Here is a 6,000-nt window from a genome sequence, read left to right as displayed (position 1 = left end):
ATACTGCTTCTCCCCCGTGTGTGATCTCTGATGTCTGTAAAGCTTGGACTTCTCTGAAAAACATTTCCCGCACTCAGAACAGGAAAAAGGCCACTCCCCCGTGTGTGATCTCTGATGTGTGGAAAGACTGGACTTATGTGAAAAACATTTCCCGCACTCAGAACAGGAATGTGGCTTCTCCCCCGTGTGAGACCTCTGATGTGTGGAAAGATTGGACTTATCTGCAAAACATTTCCCGCACTCAGAACAGGAATACGGCTTCTCCCCCGTGTGTGATCTCTGATGTCTGTAAAGATTGGCCTTCTCTGAAAAACATTTCCCGCACTCAGAACAGGAAAAAGGCTTCTCCCCCGTGTGAGATCTCTGATGTGTGGAAAGATTGGACTTATCTGCAAAACATTTCCCGCACTCAGAACAGGAATACTGCTTCTCCCCCGTGTGTAATCTCTGATGTGTGGAAAGACGGGACTTCTCTGAAAAACATTTTTCGCACTCAGAACAGGAAAAAAGCTTCTCCCCCATGTGAGATCTCTGATGTGTGGAAAGATGGGACTTCTTTGGAAAACATTTCCCGCATTCAGAACAGGAAAAAGGCTTCTCCCCCGTGTGTATTCTCTGATGTATGGAAAGATGGGACTTCTGTGAAAAACATTTCCCGCACTCAGAACAGGAATACGGCTTCTCACCTGTGTGAGATTTTTTATGCTTACAAAGACTGCTTTTGAAACTGAAACACTTCCCGCACTCAGCACAGAAAAACTTTTTATCTGTTGGAAGGATGGCACCGTCCCGCACAGTCTGAGGTTCCTCAGGATAAGAGGAATACGATGGTCCGGCACCGTCCCGCACAGTCTGAGGTTCCTCAGGATAAGAGGAATACAATGATCCGGCACTGTCCCGCACAGTCTGAGGTTCCTCGGGATAAGAGGAATATGATGGTGCGGCACCGTCCCGCACAGTCTGAGGTTCCTCAGGATAAGAGGAATACAATGGTCCGGCACCATCCCGCACAGTCTGAGGTTCCTCAGGATAAGATGAATACGTTGGTCCGGCACCGTCCCGCACAGTCTGAGGTTCCTCAGGATAAGAGGAATACAATGGTCCGGCACCGTCCCGCACAGTCTGAGGTTCCTCAGGATAAGATGAATACGTTGGTCCGGCACCGTCCCGCACAGTCTGAGGTTCCTCAGGATAAGAGGAATACGATGGTCCGGCACGGTCCTGCACAGTCTGAGGTTCCTCAGGATAAGAGAAATACGATGGTCCGGCACGGTCCCGCACAGTCTGAGGTTCCTCAGGATAAGAGGAATACGATGGTCCATCTACACTGTGTGGTGCCGGATGGACATGTGAGGTAGTCAGGTTTTCTCCTGGACTATACTGTGTGATGTCCTCATCTTCTACTTTACAGTCTGGAGACAAAGTGAGACAATCCTCTGAGGTTTTCCTCATCTCCCGTCCATCTACTAAAATACAAATACAAAGATTATTACTAGACATGAGCTGATTGGTTCCCCTAAACCAGGACTCCACCCACATCAGGCAGCTTTGTCTCTGAGGATCTTACAATTCCCCCCTCAAGGTAACTAGTAAATGGCTCCTCTGATCTCCTACCAGATCATTTCTTTATTCATGGACCTTAGTCAGAGAGTGAGGAAACAACGAGAACTGTCTTTTACAGGAGTGACAGTGATTTGGGGATTATAGGACGGGGGTCAGGAGTATGTATTGTACAACATAGAGTATATAGTGCAGGGGTCAGGAGTATGTAATGTACAACATAGAGAATATAGTGCAGGGGTCAGGAGTATGTAATGTACAACATAGAGTATATAGTGCAGGGGTCAGGAGTATGTAATGTACAACATAGAGTATATAGTGCAGGGGTCAGGAGTATGTAATGAACATGTAGCACCCTGGTGTTTAGGAAGGGTGGCTAATAAATTGAGTTCACCAGGTGGTAGTTATCCTTGCTTATTAGGAGATCTACTGATTCCTCTCTAACTTTGGATGGCTGCACCTTTTCTTTTCTGTCACTAGATAGACAAGGGTGAAGCAAAGTTGGATTATGAATGGATGGGGTGCCTCAGGCAATTGGCAGGGGTTTCTTTGGTCCCTTGGCCTGCTGGGAGAGCCTATTTATTTGGGGGGAGTCAGGTGATCAGGGTTCTGTGCCACCTGGATGGCTGTCTGGGTGGACGTGTGTTATGTCGCCCGGGTTCTTAGGCCGGAAGACTGAGGCCTATCCAGGAACAAGAGAAGCAGCGCAGAGTTGGGACTGCAGGATTGGAGTCCAACTGACAGTAAAGGTTCAGCCGAACGGGGAACCAGTTGTGGTCAGAGGTGGAGGGGAAGCTGTCGCCACTAAGGGACCATCCACCTTGTTACCGGAGACTACAGTTAGTAAGCTGGAGCCAGTAGCAGAGCAATCTTCTCACCAGCCTGGGACAGTAAAGAAGTGGGAAAGCTTCAGCAGGTGTCAAGCCAGGGGCCCAGCAGGATAGGGGGGGTGACGCTTGAGGAGCATCAGTAAGTGTCAAGCCAGGGGCTCAGCAGGATAGCGGGGGTGACGCTTGAGGAGCATCAGTAAGTGCCAAGCCAGGGGCCCAGCAGGATAGCGGGCGTGACACTTGAGGAATATACAGTGGGTTAACTGTAGAAGAGCTCAGGAGATTCAGTGGCCACTGAATCTGGAAGTCCAGTGAGTAGGGAGGGGCCTAACACCTCCCGGTTCGGTTCGCGGCAAGACAAGCGAATGGACTAAAAGTTTGTGCGAACATTCGAACACCGTTAAAGTTTATGGGGCCCGAACGTGAAAAATGAAAAGTGCCCGCAGGCTCTATATACTCTGAACAGCAGTATACAGGCGGCCCCCGGGTTACAAACAAGACAGGGACTGGAGGTTTGTTCTTAAGTTGAATCTGTTTGTAATTTGGAACTGGTACATTTTGTAAGTGTAGCTCCAGACAAAAAAATCGAATTTTAAGCTTTTTGGAAAACATAGGGAAGGGTTATCACCCCTGTAACATTTTATTTGCTGTCTGTGCCCCGTGTTCAGAAGATTTCACCTCACTTTCTGTCCCAATGACAATTGGATTTAGAAAATTTGGGGTTATTAGGGAAACAAGGATTGGTGATAAAGCATCAGTGGAGAGGAGACACCTTTTTCCCATATTAACCTTCCTAGGGGTAGATTTCCTCTCACTTCCTGTTGTCTCCTTCCGTTTGTAAGTAGGAGTCGTTTGTAAGTCGGATGTTTGAAAGTAGGGGAAAATTGTGCCTTAGGTGTTGGTGGTACCAGAACACTGTAAGCACTCACCGTTACTCTTGGTGGGTGCAGGAACTGGCCCTGCTGTGAAATATTAGATCAAAAATGGTAATTAACAGGGGCGTGTAAACAGGGGAAGAAAAATTGGGCCTTAGGCGGCGGTGGTAGTGCCCTGAAACAAAAATATTCTTAGAAGCTATCAACATGAACATTGAGGAGGAATAGGATAGTCACTCAGCATAATAGGATAGTCACTCAGCATAGGCAGTCTTCAAGGGATCCCACATCCATAGAAAAATCAATCGGTTACATCAGCATCAGGTGCTTGGTAGCTGGTGATCCAAGACCGATTCATTTTTATGAAGGTGAGTCGATCAACAGAGTCTGTGGACAGGCGCACTCGGTTACAAAGCCTCCAGCAGCACTGAATGTGCGTTCAGAAAGAATGCTGGATGCAGGACAGGCCAGTAGCTCAATTGCATATTGTGCAAGCTCTGGCCAGTGGACCATCCTCAAGACCCAGTAACCCAGAGGATTTTCTGTTGGAAAGGTCTCCAAGTCTGACCTTGCCCATAGATGCACCATTTAATTCAGACACTGGCGACGGTTGCTGGAACCGATCAGATATTGGGGCTGCGGACTGAAGAATTGTCTGAAGCCATCGGTCAGACGGCCACCTTCTCCACCGCTCTTTCTCTGACTGAACGAAGCCTCAGCAACACGTTGTCCAGCACCAGGAGATTGTAACCTCCCAGGCTCTGGGAACGCATTGCACAAACCTTTCTGCAAGGCCTCCCAAAGATGTTTCATCCTTTGCTCCCTCTGCGAAGGGTGGATAAGTTCTGGGAAAGTTCCTGAAAACAGGGCAAGTGTCCCTGTCGGAGGGCAGAGAGGAGGTTGGTGCCTACAACCATTCCTGGCTGAAGCTGGTGTGGCGTCAACCACCTCTGAGCCTGCCCCTGCAGAGCTGACAGAATCTCTGCCCCAGTATGCCTCCTGCCCCCTAAGCAGACCAACTTAAGCACAGCATGGCATCTTTTTGCCTGAGTGCTTGAACGTCTATGGAGCATCGCTGGTTCAGGAGGACAAATCTGCAGAGGAAAAGGCCATAGAGGAAGAAGAGGAGGAGAATGCCACCACTAGCATTTTAGAGGTGTGGTGGCAGAACAAGCTCCAACAATACTGCACCCTGTCCTGCATTCTTCCCAGCTGCCAGCAGAGTTACCCAGTGCATCGTGAAAGAAAGGTAACGTCGCTGTCCATGCCTGCTGGACCATGAGTCAGCGGTAATATGCACCTTACTGCTGACCGCCCTGTCCAATGAGGCCAAGACATGCCATGTCTTCCACATGCTGGTAGAGAACCAGAATGGCGTTTCCGTGAAAAGAAATGGCGTTTGGGAACCTGCCACTGAGGTACCGCACATTCCACAAATTCACAAATGGGGGCAGAGTCTACCAGCTGAAAGGGCAGCAGTTGCAGTGCAGATGCAGTAGCCAAGCTAGCATTCAGACGCTGAGCATGTGGATGGCTGGGACCAAATTTCTTTCTACGATTTAGCAACAGGGGTAGGGAACGTGCATGCGGCCTTATATAGTGTGGGGCGTGGACTTAGTCCCCCTGAGCCATGATTGGCCAAAGGCACCATGCCTTTGGCCAATTATGGCTTTCTTTGCTGACGCCGCTGGGATTGGCCAAAGTATGCGGGTCATAGTGCATGCTTTGGCCAATCATCACACAGCATTGCATTTGGCACGAACGCCTCATAATGTTCGTTTTTCGATGAACGGGAGAACAGCCAATGTTCGAGTGGAACTCATGTTCGACCCGAACATAAAGCTCATCCCTACTAGTGAGAGACCGGGAGCTCAGGGAGAGAAGACCTGCAGTGAGAGACTGTGTGAGAAGAAGAGAACTATTCTGTGTTACCAAGAGTTATGTAGAACTACCGTTAGTGACTGTAACAAGATTTGTTACCATAGAAGACAGCGGTCCTACCTATACAGAAGTGGTGTCCGGCTGGAGGCCTTCCACTGTATAGCAGTCTACCTATAGAAGTCTCGGAGTCTGCCAATTGTCATTGCATCTACTCAAATGTGTCCTGGCCCTAAACCGGCTCTCCAACCGTTCTTGTTCAGAGATAATAAAGAGTATGCAATGTACAACATAGATTATATAGTGCAGGGGTCAGGAGTATGTAATGTACAACATAGAGAATATAGTACAGGGGTCAGGAGTATGTAATGTACAACACAGAGCATATAGTGCAGGGGTCAGGAGTATGTAATGTACAACAGAGTATATAGTGCAGGGGCCAGGACTCATGATATTGGTATTCAGTAATCAGTGGTGGGTGAAATGTTTACTGGAGACAAGTTGCAGAGATCCCACACCGCTGCCTCCCATCTCCTGAGACTGCACTCAGTGACTTGGGTCTGCGACTATACAGACATATCCCTCCACCCGGCACAGCCAGCAAATAACAGAGCAGGTAACCCGGCAGAAATGTTCTGTCAGAGATCTCACTAGACCCGGGCATGGGGCAGAAGACCCAAGGTACATACCCGAGGTGTCTAGGCCAAGCAAACCCTATGGTGAAAATCAACATTTTGCTGCCAGCTGTGACAGAACCCACTGTCACTGTGTGTTTTGAAAGGGACTGGGGGCTGGCCTCCTACCGACAGACTATGGGCCAGAAAAGATACTGGAGACCTGGGACATGCTGGCAATGA

The sequence above is a fragment of the Rana temporaria genome (genome assembly GCF_905171775.1).
Source record: "Rana temporaria chromosome 4 unlocalized genomic scaffold, aRanTem1.1 chr4a, whole genome shotgun sequence".
Classification (NCBI taxonomy): domain Eukaryota; kingdom Metazoa; phylum Chordata; class Amphibia; order Anura; family Ranidae; genus Rana; species Rana temporaria.
The sequence above is the reverse complement of the archived record's forward strand: the minus strand, read 5'-3'. Positions refer to the sequence as shown.